Source organism: Aphelocoma coerulescens, assembly GCF_041296385.1.
Source record: "Aphelocoma coerulescens isolate FSJ_1873_10779 chromosome Z unlocalized genomic scaffold, UR_Acoe_1.0 ChrZ_unloc_scaf_3, whole genome shotgun sequence".
In the NCBI taxonomy this organism is placed as follows: domain Eukaryota; kingdom Metazoa; phylum Chordata; class Aves; order Passeriformes; family Corvidae; genus Aphelocoma; species Aphelocoma coerulescens.
The window spans coordinates 382,248-395,942 of NW_027184088.1; positions in this window are offsets into that span (position 1 = coordinate 382,248).

Consider the following 13,695-nt stretch of genomic DNA (forward strand, 5'->3'; position numbering starts at 1 on the left):
TAACACGTGGGAGCAGAGCTTGCTCCAAATCCTGCTCTGAGCTCAGACACCTTCAGCACACAAACATGGAAGAAAGTAATTTCAAGTTCCATTAGTAGCACAGGTAAAAATCAATGATCTATGGATATGGAGGACAAAAGCAGCAGAGAAGTTATACTTTTGATGTTGTAATATACAATGAAAAGTAAAAACTTCACAGCCTGTTTATAGAGCATTTAACAATAAGGCTAAAATGGGGCAGTTTGGGAGTTGAGTTTTGGGAAAACCACCAGATGCTTAAATAAAAATTCCATCCCTTTTCTGTTTGAGTAAATGCAAGCTCCTTCCTAGTTTTTTTGCCCCAGACACTTAAAAGCTACAATTAGCTCAGGCTTTTTTAAAAAAGGTAATGAGAATCAATCAGTTTTATTATACAAGCTTAAGGATTTTTTTTCCCTTGAATTAGGGCCCTTCAGAGAGCAAAGATCAAAGATCCCAGCCTATTCTCACTGGTAACAAAGCAAACAATCCTCAAGACACACTCTGTGAGCACAGCCCCCTCTGTCCCTGGGATTTTTGGGTGTCCTGATGAGCTGAACACCACCTGCTGACAGCTCATGACATTATTTGCCTGTTCTTGGGGCTTCTCTCAGGTGTGAGCCCTCTGTGCTGAAGATTTATTCTCCTTCCTCTGCTGTGTTACAGTGATCAGGAGATTTCAGTCACAGCTCTGTTCCTGCTGGCATGGCCAGGGCAGTCCTGCCCAGCACCTTTTGGCAGGTGTATTTTGGGCCTGGATTGGTTAAGTGGCAAAGGCACTTGCCCAGGGGAACAACCGTCATGCTTCTAAAGTAAACAGCCATTGAATATACCCCAGTCTCTATGCACCAAAACATACCCAATTCCTGATCTTAGTGAAATCACAAGCCAGTGTTTTGCCCTCAGAAACTCTGGTTTCTGTGTTTCACTATATAATCGTGTTTGGGTTTTTTTTACTTTGGGCATGTTTAGCCTCATTTTTTTACCAGTTATTACCACTGTTCCTCCAGAGAAACACAGAATGAAATAGAGAGTTTTTGGTGTGTGATCTCTGGTCAGAGGCAGTGAACAACCATCCTCCCTCACACAAACCGGTTCAGCTGTAAAATTCCCCGCCATGGGAAGGCCAACACATGGGACACTGGCACAAGAGGCAGCTGAGGAGGGGTCATAAACCATCAAAAACCCAGAGGTGTCCCCCAGACTCACTGCTGAGGCCACCAGGGCACTGCAGGGGATGCAAAGTAATGCAACACCCCCGGAGTCTGTTGCAAGAGGCTCTGTCAAGCTGCCCCTCCCCAGGGGCGGTACCTGGGCATCCCCACCTGGCCCAAATGTGCATTAGTCCATTGAACTCTGTGTTTTGTGGCCCTCACCACTGAGAACACCAGAAGGAGAGGATCAACAGGACACCGTCAGGATCCATGGAGTGGTGCTATTTTCTACTTAACCTGTCTTTGTCACTCTCTTTCTTTCCCACCCCCCTTTTTTTTTCTATTTCTTTTTATCTCTTGCTCTTCCTCACATTAACTGTTAAATAAAGCCCATACTACTGATTTTGGCATATGGTCTTGTTTGAACCTTAACTGGGGCAGAGGCATCTCTGGTAAATTTAATTACTGGGTCATAACAAATAGCATGGACTTTTCTGAGGAGTATCATTCATGACCAAATGCTCTAAGGCATTTACAGTGGCTCAGAGCTCCGCTGTTGTCTTTCCTAAGTGTCAAAATTCTTCTGATCTTAAAATATATGGAAATTCCTTTTGCCTTTTTTTTTTAAGTACTACAGAGGTAGCAAAACCGTGCATCCTTAAGCACACTCAGGGCAGCCAAAAAACCCTGAAACACTGAGGAAATATATTCTGCATAACAAATTGCTGACATTCCATGGAGTCACTGCATTTTGAAAGGTTTTTTTATGAGTGGTCCTGTTCAGGATCAGATTTACTCCACTAAGAATGAAGAATTTCAGAAACACTTCTTTCTCCCCCTTCACTTGGAAACAATTTTTGTTGTTCTTACCCCATCTCAGACTTATTGTGCACATTCTGGCTCTTAAGGGTTGTTTGCAGGAGCTGTGCAAGGTTTTCTCTCAATAGATTTTTGCACTTTCCAGCAATCAGTGCCTGCAGGAACGCTGCAAACTTCCCACTGCAAACACAACACACATACACAGAGCAAATACTGTGGATAGGATCAGCACTACAAATAGTTGCAGGAAATTTCCATTTTTTCTATGCAACTTTAGCTTTCTCTCCACAATCGAAACAGTGTCTGGCACTGACAGACATTTGTTTCCCATCTATCCAAAGCTCCTGGTTTTATTTGAGCAGAGGTACAATCTATTCATTGGAAGTCCAGCCATGGATTTATTTAGTACTTCCCTGAAACAGGACCGTGTGCCACATGGAATAACTGATGCGGGAGACTTTCTCCACGTCCAAGTCGGAGCCTGTGCAGAGGGTGTCCAGCAGGTACCAGCGCTGATCCCTCTGCAGCTGGCCACCAGAGGCGTGGAGAAAGCACCTCTGCCCCAGCAGCTGCTCGCCGGAGCACAGGCACTCCAGAGCCACACGGACGGGCCCGGCTGGCGGCTGCTCTGTGCTGCCCACGCTGAAGGAGTGACCGGGGCGTGGCCACAGGATGACCAGCGGGCAGTAGGCTGACCGCAACTCGCCAGGTTGAATCCTCTGGGCGGACTGTGTGAGCCCATCCTTTCACCTCTGAACGATTTCACACCCTCTTGAACACGATGTTCAATATTCTATTCAGCTTTGTCTTATGGTACTTTATTCTTTTAACAATAAACACTTGTAATGTTAAAACCTCCATTGCTGTGGATTAGGAATGGTGCTGTGTGGTTTAGAGAAACAGCTCAAATTTTCTCCAAATTTTTCTTATCTGTGACTCAGAGGAAGAAAGCATATGTTTTTTTCTCTTGAACACTTTCTCAGGCTTCTAAAAAAATGTTGTACACAAAAGCTTAGAACAAAGATAGCAGAGGATATTACCTAAATATATATAAACATAATAAAACCTTCTCTGTCTTTCTAAATATCTTTTGTTTTAAGCTACGAGAAATCTACACAACATGTTAATTATCTTTCATTGGTGGCAGCATTTCACTGGTACAAAGAGGGTTATCCGAGTGTTAAACAATGGTTTTCTAAGGCTATTGAAGATGCCCTTGCACTGCCTCTCTGGTCTCCTGCTGCACTGCAGAAAAGTGTTTACACCTGTCCATTCTATGTGATCGTCAGGCTGTTACAGCTGACTGGTGAAGAGAGATTAAACCACTGGATTAGACAGCCTCACAACTGCCTTTCGGCTGAGGGGTTATTCCCATTCTCCAGTGGCACTAAACCACTCATATGTCTTTGCCAAAACAAACACAGCTTTAGCCTGAATGCACAACAACTCAAGTTTATTATTTAATGTGTAGTGTTCCAATCCAGTTTTCCAGTTACAATGTACGGGTGGATTTTTTCATTCTCTGGCTCCTTTGCCCCAAGTTTCCAGTGCAGAGCAGGGGACTCAGGGCTTGCACTATGGAAATAGCAGGTTATCTGTCTGAGGAAACACACAAACACTGATCAAAAGCATTCACAAGTTCAAGACAGTCTGGGGCAGAGACTTTTTCCTTGTCTTTCAGTCCTTCCAAAGCACATATCAACACCATTGACCTATGAGTCTACTAAGTGCAATCACATTAAGCAGTAGCAGCCTTGTGAGCAAACTTAGCAATAAATACTTATCGTCATTTTCCTTCTCTGTTCCTTCCCCATATACACAAAGTGGGAAAAAATCCCAATGCCTTTCCGCCCCATGTTGAAATCCTCCTGCCAGGGACCTTCAGCCGTTTTCTGGCTCAGAAAGTCCTTCCTGGCTTTCAAACCTGACCCAACAACCTGGGATCTTTGTTGTGAATATTGTGGCAGTGATACTCTCCCCCTATCATCTATTGCCAAGGTTTTTCCATACTGCCTTTGGTGAAATTTCATCAGCAGCATTTGGATGCCCCACTGACAGAGCAGTCCCTGCTCACCCTGTGCTGTGGGTTGGAAGAGCTGGAGGAAGACGATTTGAACAGAGCAGTACTGAGAATACTGCCAGCATTTCTCAGGCTGCTGTCAAGGGCTTAACAGGGTGGTAACAGAGAAAGAAACAAAAAATTAAAAAAAAAAAAAAAAAAAAAAAAGTGTTCTACGTATTTATGAATAGGATGTGGCACAAACAGGGTGCCAGAGACGTAGAGTCAGAATTGTTCAGGTTGGAAAAGACCTCTAAGACCAAATTCAGCCATTAACCCAGCACCACTATCTCACAGTCACCACTAAGCCATGTATTCAAGCGCCATAGCTGCACATTTTTTTAACACTTTCCAGAACTACGACTTTACTATTTCCAGGAACAGTCTGTTCCAATGCTTTACAACCCTTTGAAAAAAAGAAGTTTCCTAATATCCAACCTAAATCTCTGTTAAAGACGGGCTCAAGATTGAGCTTTAAAACAAATTTATTAACAAAAAACCCATTTAAAAGACAACCAGAGACCACTTGCGGCTATTTGCCTCACACAAGACAAAGGGCACAGCACTGAGAGCCTGACCTGTGACAGCTCAGATCAGAGGCTCCCCTCCCAGCCTCGGGTGACACATTTTATACCCCCAGCCCCTGCCTCCCGGCCGCCCCTTTCCCCACCCAACCGGAGCGTCGAGATTGGCTCGCTGATGTCTGGTGTCCTTTCACTGGCTCGTTGTCATCTGGCTGTTGTCTGGGGTCTTCTGAATGGTTCAGGGAACATCCAGTAATAGTCCTTCATTTCCTCCCTTATGCAGATACAGTCTGAAGCCCTCCCTTTTGTGATTACCTCACAGAGGTTCTGGAACATTCCCCTGTTCTCCATTTTGTACCCCAATCCCTGTAATGGTTTTAACAACAAACACAATGAACACTTTAAGTAATACTTTCAACCTTGATAAGCTATAACAACCAAACCTGATCAATGCACAACTGCTCAACTGCAGAAACACTCAACGAGCTAATGAACAACTTTCTTTACCCACTAATTACCAACTTTATTTCAACAATTAACCCACAACTTTGTGGAAGCCAACTTTTCCTAACTCTGATCATAACACTTTGAACATCCTATAGAGTGGAAAAATGCAGTTTGGTATCAGAAGTGGTGAAGAGTATTCTTGCTCTATAGCTTTGGGAATATTTAGGAAGATACTCCTGTAAGCAAGAAGGGAGAGCTGTGTCCTTTCAAGAGACTGTGCAGTTTAAATGTAATGCTTTTACTTGTAATGCTTTTACTCCACTGAGGTGTGGAATCCTAAATTGTCTGCTTGGTGTAGGCAGCATCTACAGCTGTGTGCCTCCAGTCTGGGTGTTGACAATATGTCCTCAAGCAATCAGGCAGGATGTTGTCTCTTTCCTCACAAAACTCTGTGTCTCCAGTGGCCAGATATTAATCTGTTGATTTTTACACTACTGTAGCAACTCTGGAAGGAAATTGCTGCTTTATTTGAACTGGCCAAACAACACACTGGTAGCACCAGAAAGGTGGTGCTCTGAATTGCAGAGACTTCCCAGAACATGAAACAAATGTCTCACCACATTGTCCAAGAAAGAAAACAATTTTTTTGCCCTGCTAATAAATAACAGGGGTTGTTCTAAACAAGATGGAACTTTCTTTGTTCACTAAGTTCCGCTTAGTTCTTTGTTCAACCAAGTGGAACTTCAGTCCAGAGCAAACATTCTGACACCTGTAAGAATATTAGAGGACGCAAAAGGTGAGAAAATGGATATTTGAAATGAAAAAAATTGTAAATGTGAGGAGTGATATTTGCCTACACTAGATAACACCACTATTGGAAAATCCTGTAGTGGATTTGATCTTTGTCTGCATCTATGTATTTTATCTCTGTGACATGTAGCTACAGTGCACAAGGAGTTTAATTCTTTCCTTAATACTGTTGTGATTGCAGTGGAGAAGATATCTTTAATTAAATGGGAAGCAACTTGCTAATTTTTCTTTCTTAAGATACACTTAACTCACTGAAACTCACTGAAACTTCCACTGCTTTTAAAGGCTACCCAAGAGCTCTAAATGAAAAGTGGGAAATAAATGATTGTACTGAGTCATTTGTGTGCCCAGCAGTTCCATGAGCCTTTCCTCCCTCTGACTATGATAGAAGTGAGCCACTTACTGGACCTTGTGACAATTCAAACACGTATACAAGCAGCTACAACAAAAAAGGCATTTTTGCAGCTCCGCATAAACCTGTTGGTTGCTCGTCTGGCAAGGTTTGATTTCAGCTCCAGCTTGTTTAATTACTTGGCTCAGGTCCTCTGGAGTGAAAAATGGCAGGAACCAGACTGAAAGTTCTCAGGGTTCACTGAAGTTCCTCCACACAGGTTCTGGGAGGGGCTCTACAGTGTAGAAGCTGAATAAAACAGAAATTCCACTAATAAACTTCTACTAATGAGTTAAACAATCATGTCTAACAACATCTGGTTTATTCTTATAATCAATAATTCCCCAAATTAAAGATTTTGTGTTTCAGTATTTAACCATGTGAAGTTTAAAAAAAAAAATGGAAAGCAAAAGCTGACAGGAACATCTGTGTTTCAAGTAGTCTTGGGAGATGGGATTGTAGTGGTTTGGTCCAAAATACTCATTACTGTTTATCTTCTGTGAGATAAGAACTAGGAGAAATGCAAAGCAGGCACCAAATTTGAAAGAATATAAAGAAGTTTATTAACAGACCTAAAAGAAGAAAAAAAAATTATACCACCTTCAGAACTCTCCTCCTCCCCCCACCTTCCTCCCTTCTCCCACTGACAATGTAAAAAGACAAACCCTTAAGATGTTCAGTCTGTTTACCACTTCCATAATAACCTTGTTCAGTCCATTTAGAAAGAGAAGTCTCTTCTTGCTCGTGCTATGAAAACAGTATCACAACGAGACAGCCGCCAACTTCCAAATATTGTTCAGTCCATTTAGGAAGAGGAGTCTCTCTGCTTGCAATGTGAGTCCCTTGCCCCGACTTGCAGCTTTTCCCGCAACTGCTTTCGAGGGTCCACTCTTGAAGTTTTTTGGGGTACAATTTTAAGGTGGAGCCATTCAGAAACAAAAACAGAGGCCCTTCTCCTTCCCTGGGAGCAAAGGGTCTTCCTCATCTTCATCGTTAGGACTATCCCTGGGAGCATCTCTAGGAACTGAGGTTTTCTCCTTTCCCGTTTGGAGCAAAAGTCCTCATCTGGTTCATCTCTCCCTGTCCAAACTTCTCATGAAATTACAGCTGCGTCAGCACCTGCCTATCTCAGCGCAGGTGCTTTTGCTTACGAGTTGAACACTCCACCCCCCATATCTTCATGAGATTACAACAGGATACTCTGATATATCATAGCTTCACAACAGAATTTCAGCTTTAAGCATCTCCTCTCTCTCTTCCCTCAGGTTTTCAGCTCTTCATAGCAATAAAAGGGTTAATCTCACCTCGGCCTTGCAGCTTTGCAGCTGGAATGTTGAATTTTTCTTATCGCAGTGGAGAGGGGGGAGAGCCAAGCTGCTCCGGCTGCCCACGGCAAGGCAATGGGGGAGGTTCCACAGCTGGAACAGGTCCATCGACTCCAGGATGGCCATGGCCCGGCCTGGCCCAAGCAGGGCCTGGCCGGGCCCGCTGACCCCCACATGGGGCCTGCAGCCACCTGTCCCAGCACCGGAAACGAGAGAGAGCTTGGGGGGGAGTTTGTCTATTCTTAAGTGTGGATCACAGAGGCAGTCACAACTTTAAGTGGCTTAGAGAATTGTCCATATTCAAACTGGCCAGCTGATAGGTTCTACCAGGTCCCAGAAGAAACTGTAAGCACCCCTTAGCAAGGACATCCCTTCCGGGACTATCCTTGCTAACCTATGACAGGAATCAAAGTAAAGGGTTTTAGCTTTTGCATGCCAGTATTCTGCCCTGTACTATCTGCATCCTCTACAAACCCATGGTAACGACACATTCTGTTTCCAGCTCCATTTTCCTCACATCTTTGAATGTGTATTCCACAATCATTAAAAATGAGGGAGGGATGCGAAAATGAATTCTGACATGCCAAAGAGATCTGTGCTACAGTGAGGAAAGAAAGCTCTGTAATAGAATATCCCTTCCTCTTGCCAAGGGAGCTGCCATTGCTAATCAATCAAAAAGTCTGTTGTCAAATGAATTTTCAGTGTCAATGGAGGTAATGTATCAATGTCAGCCTTAAATGAGCATTTTTTTTACACAAGAGAGGAAGAGAGCACCACAATCTCTCTGCCTGGAGATCTTTTCGTATAGAAGTGCCAAAGCTGTTCTTGAGTTATGTATATTAATTGCCTGCACAAGTATGGGTAGGGGTGGGTAAGATATTTCATTGACTGAAACAGCAACAAATGTAATTATGTCACAGTTATTGATTTATTTTTCTCAATCATTATTTTTATCATCTCCCTTTACTATTTTTTCTGTAAAAAGCCATATTTCAAAGTATAAGAATTTCATTAACCTCTTCCAGTAGATAGATATTTCCAAGTAACTGTTTGCTGTACACATTGCTTCAAGCTATTGATCAAAGTATTTCTTTTTGTTATTATTTTATGCATGCAATTTAAACCAAAGTGTTAAAAATGCTACACTTAAGTTGAGAAGCTGCAAATGTTTGAATCTAACCCTTCAATATTTGGACTCCTAAAGTCAGTGCAGGTTCATGCAGGCTCATTGTTGAGGTTAGAATGAAGGATGCGGGCATGAGGCTGTGACACAGTCTTTGGAGAAGAACTTTTACTATAGTGAATTAGTAGAGAGCAACAGGAGCAGGGCCCTGATCTTGATGGATCTTCAGCTACAAGTTTTGTTTTTCCTTATTTGTAAGAACAGCGCCCTTACGCTTGTCTAAGTGGAATGAGATAATATTTGTTCACCTTTCCAGTAATTTAATAATTAATGTTTACACCATTCCTTTGTCGCCGTTCACATTCATGTTGAAAGGTCATCTATGCCGTGCAAATTTCATGTTAAATTAAGCTGCCCTTGTTATTAGTAGAGGGAAAAAAAGCTAACTACAGGTTGGCTGGCAGTTACGTTCTGCACCTGAACCCCTGCTGGCCTGGCAATAATTTCCTGAGATGTGATTTTCATCATTAACACCTCCAGCCGCATTTGTGGGTCCCAGATGGGAGAGGAGTTGAAGTTTCCTGCATTACTGGATGCCCTTAAGGTGGAGACAATGCTAAAGTGTTCTTCAAGCAGAAACAGGAGACGAGGTCAGAAATACAAAACTGAAGAAGCTGTTGCTTAAGCCTCTTCTAAAAGATACAGAAAATTTATGTGCTTATCAGATGAACAGCTTTTGCATCACTGCAGTTTCAGCGATGTTGTTTCTATTTGACTTTCAAGTGAACCTGAGAATCCTCAGCCACCAAAGGAAGCTGTTTTGGGGGAGGTAAGTGTGGCTCTGCCCCATGGGTCTGCACATCTGGTGTCTCACTGCCCCTGGAGATCTGCTAAATCATATATTGATTTCAGCTCCTTCTTACCTCTAAGGAGTGAGATGGACTATAGATACAAAAATGCTGCTAGTGAGGATTTTCTTGCTATTTTCTAAGTCTGTGAGAGACTTTTCTCTCTCACAGAAGAGGTAGCAGAGTATGTAAACAACCAAGACACCTGCAACCTTGAAAACTCTTGTTTATGGTATAGTAGAAAAATCTTTTGACAATGGATGCTTTAGGATTTTAGCCAATCACCCCAAGGGGTGGCTGATCCTTTGTCCAATTAGACTATGAAGAAAAAAGTCTATAAAAGAGTTTGTAAAATGATTAAATAAATCAATCTTGCTGCACAATTCCTGTTGCTGGATCTTGTCTCCTCCTCCTCCCTATGGCTGCAGGACATGCCCAGGCCTGCAGTAATAATGGACTCAGAAGATTTTTTAGATGAAACAGGAAAATAATTTCTTACCTTTCAGAGCTATGAGGTAGAGAGGGGACAGACTGGGCAAGGAAGCAGAAAGCCCCAGTGGCAAATTACACAGTTCTGTGAGGGCACAGCCCATCATCTTACATCCTGTCCTTGTCACCAGCAACAGACTCTGGCATCCATAGCTGAATAAAAGACAAGGCAATAATTACAGCTAGCAAAATCATTTTTGACAAATGCTGTCTTATTTGGAAAGCATGTCATTAATTTACTTGTCCCAGTACTCGTTGTTGTGCTGCCTGGCTGGTTTATAAACCATTACACACCAATTCCTTCTTGTTTCTAAGAGCTAAAGTGAAATCAGGTCTCTTGTGGTTTGCTTCACAAAATAAGACTTGAAATTAGAAGTGCACTTTTTACCTTTCCAAAGCCCTTTCATAATTGTTTAATCAGATTTAGTAATACATAGTGTTAACAAATATAGAATTTCCTTATTCCTGTGTGTATTGTTCTGAACACACACCCATGTGGCCCCAAGCACATATTCTTAAACTTGTTAAATTCACAGAACACCTTTTAGATGTACAAACATCCTCCCTTCTCCAAGACTTCTTTGGATACATGCAATAATGTATGTACAGTCTCAGTAAGAGGGCTGAAATACCTTTTGTTTCAAACACAAATAAGCAAAGATAAATAAAGCTTAGTCCCCCAAGCAAAATTACTTTGAGACTTTGAGACTTCTACCTATGTTTTTACGGTGCACTGAAGACACAGTTTAAAGCTTATTCTATTCCCAGTGATGGGGTTGGTTTTTTTTTTGGTTTGTTTGTTTGGGTTTTTTTTTGTTTTGGTTTTTTTCTTGATTTTTGGGGTTTGGGATTTTTTTGTTTTCCATTATTTCCATTATTTCAGGCCATGATACTGTGTTCTGAAGTGCTGCTGTTGTTTGCCCTTCATAGGGGAAAGCCACACTAGAAGAGATTTACAGGAAGTGTCTTGATCAGAACAACCTGTCAGCCTTGATACAGCTCCTTCAGGACTCTGGATGTGACTTTGGTGCAAAAAAAATCACTGAGCCCACTGCAGCAAATTGACAGACTGAAATCAGTGGTGCACTAAAAAAAGAGAGGAATCTTGCAGAGAGGAGAGACCTGAGAGAACCCAGAGAGAAGACAATTAGGGAGAAAATGAAAAAGAGAGCAGTGCTTACTTCTGGTTTGAGCTGAGGGCACTGGGGGTTATTCCACACGCTGCACTAGGAGTAAAGACAGGCTTTGAAATTAGGGAAAGAGAGAAACTGAAAATTTGCATTACTGAAGATTGGAGCAACTTTCCTAGTCAGGAAAACAAAAATTAGATCTATGGAAGAGGAGGAAACAGCTCTAGAGAAGGAGGGAAGGGAAGGGAAGGGAAGGGAAGGGAAGGGAAGGGAAGGGAAGGGAAGGGAAGGGAAGGGAAGGGAAGGGAAGGGAAGGGAAGGGAAGGGAAGGGAAGGGAAGGGAAGGGAAGGGAAGGGAAGGGAAGGGAAGGGAAGGGAAGGGAAGGGAAGGGAAGGGAAGGGAAGGGAAGGGAAGGGAAGGGAAGGGAAGGGAAGGGAAGGGAAGGGAAGGGAAGGGAAGGGAAGGGAAGGGAAGGGAAGGGAAGGGAAGGGAAGGGAAGGGAAGGGAAGGGAAGGGAAGGGAAGGGAAGGGAAGGGAAGGAAGAAAATTTTTCTGTTTATGTCACCACCAAAGTTTTAACAAAGAGAAGCATGCTTTTTCCAGGAACCCTTGGACATCTCCTTACAAATGGGACAGTCTCCTTGCACTGTCTTCTGTCCTAAGTCTATTCCTAGCAAGAAGAAAAATAATGTATGGAGGCAGTGATGCTTATCTTCCACAAATGGATCCAGGAGCTAATACTGAGGTGCACTTCAGAAAGGGGGAAACATATCTCAAAGGTCATGAGAGCCATTTTCCCCCAAAACTTACTTGCCATGGGGAAAAAAGTCCAAGTTTCCGTAGCAACAAGCATTTTCTTGCCAAAGACTTGTTGTCTGAGAACATATCCATTATGGATTATTTATGCCATTGTTTCTGTGCAAGACAGTGATATCTAAAAGCCTTCATTACTGCTCAGTCCCTACATTTGCATATTGTTTTTAGCTCTTGATTATGTGAACAGTCACACCCTTAATGGAAGATAGTGCAAGCTTTTATTGCTGCGGTTAAGGTAGCAAGTCAGTGACAAATGACAAAAATCTGTTTAAAGTACTAATGAATCTTTTACAGAACTTCTGTCAAGACTATATCTTTTTGTTGGCGACCCCATAAAATAATGGATTGAATTAGCATTCTGTTATTCCTTCTGGCTCTCTGAAAGCATTTCACATCATTACTTTGTCTGAAACAGTTATTTATTTCACATTAGAGATAAACAGTGCTTTTTACCCAGCTAACAGTAACTAATAGATGTTGATGCTCAGCCAAATTATTTTATAGACTCGGAAATGAAATATATCCAGTCACTGTCTCTGCTTTTTTTCTCCACGAGGGAAGGCCCATTAGTAAGTATCCAAAGAGGATTTTTCCTCAGCTAAACAGGAGCCTTGGCAGGCTGTCTGTGGGGCTGTGCAGAGACTTGGTTTCATTTGCCAGTGACTGTGTCCAGCCTCTGCTGGTCAGGTGTTTGCCCCTCTGCACAGACACGACAGGAGCAGTGCTGCTCAGGCTCTGTGCTCCCACTTGGCCCCCACACCACAGCTAAAGCCCTTCCAGGAACTGGTGACTGAGTTTGCAGTTGTGAGCACCAGGCAAAAGCAATTTCCTTTATTTTCAGATTGCACTGTTTGCACACCTTACCAAAAGCTTCAAATGGCCCTTGTTTAGATGTTTCTAGAATGGTCAAAAAGGTGTAGTGGTTTTACAGCAGAGGGAAAAAGAATTCCATGTTTGTCTGATAAATGTACCTAAAGGTGGTTAGTACCATCACCAAGAATTTTCATGTTTTTCAGCGATGACAAAATTTGTTGAGGGAAAAAATACAGGTTTGGGACACAAAATTTCCCTTCCTGCACAGGAGGGGAAATTTTGAAGGGATTGCAGCTGAAAGCTACAAATAAAACTGTTTTGTATTCATGTCTAAAGAATTTGCTAGGAATTAATACTTAAAGAGCAAACTGGTCACGTCAGCTTCTTCTCGATAAAGAAGGAAAATCGATAGGTGCATAGCTTGTTCCTTCTGTGAATGCTAAGCAAGTTTTGTTGAAGGGCTCCAAGTCTCTCTTCTCCAGCAGAAAACTTTCTAGAATATAAAATTCAGCATTTGCCATAGGAGAAAATTGTAAGTTTTGAAATTGTATCTTGGGTCCAGTCTGAGAGGAATATATTCTGAAGCAAGTGGAAAAGAAATGCGAGGTCAGGAGTGACCACAGCTGCCCCAAGGGACCAGTGCTTGGACCACATTGTGGCTCCTCATGAGGCTGGACCTGTCCCTGCCTTAGTAGTAAATATATTTTGAAATCAAATATCTAGGAAGCTCAGTTCTGTAGTCATCTTATCAATATGTCTTTTTGTTGTCATGCCTTTTTTCCCCTAGTTTTTAAGAAGCCGAAAAGTTCTAAACAGTGAGGAATGGGAAGAGTCCTGAATTTGGAGGACTTAGGTGTTGCCTGCACTTGTTCAGAGCACCTGCTTTTCATGAGAAAACCTCATCTATATGATGGAAGGCAAAAGCAAA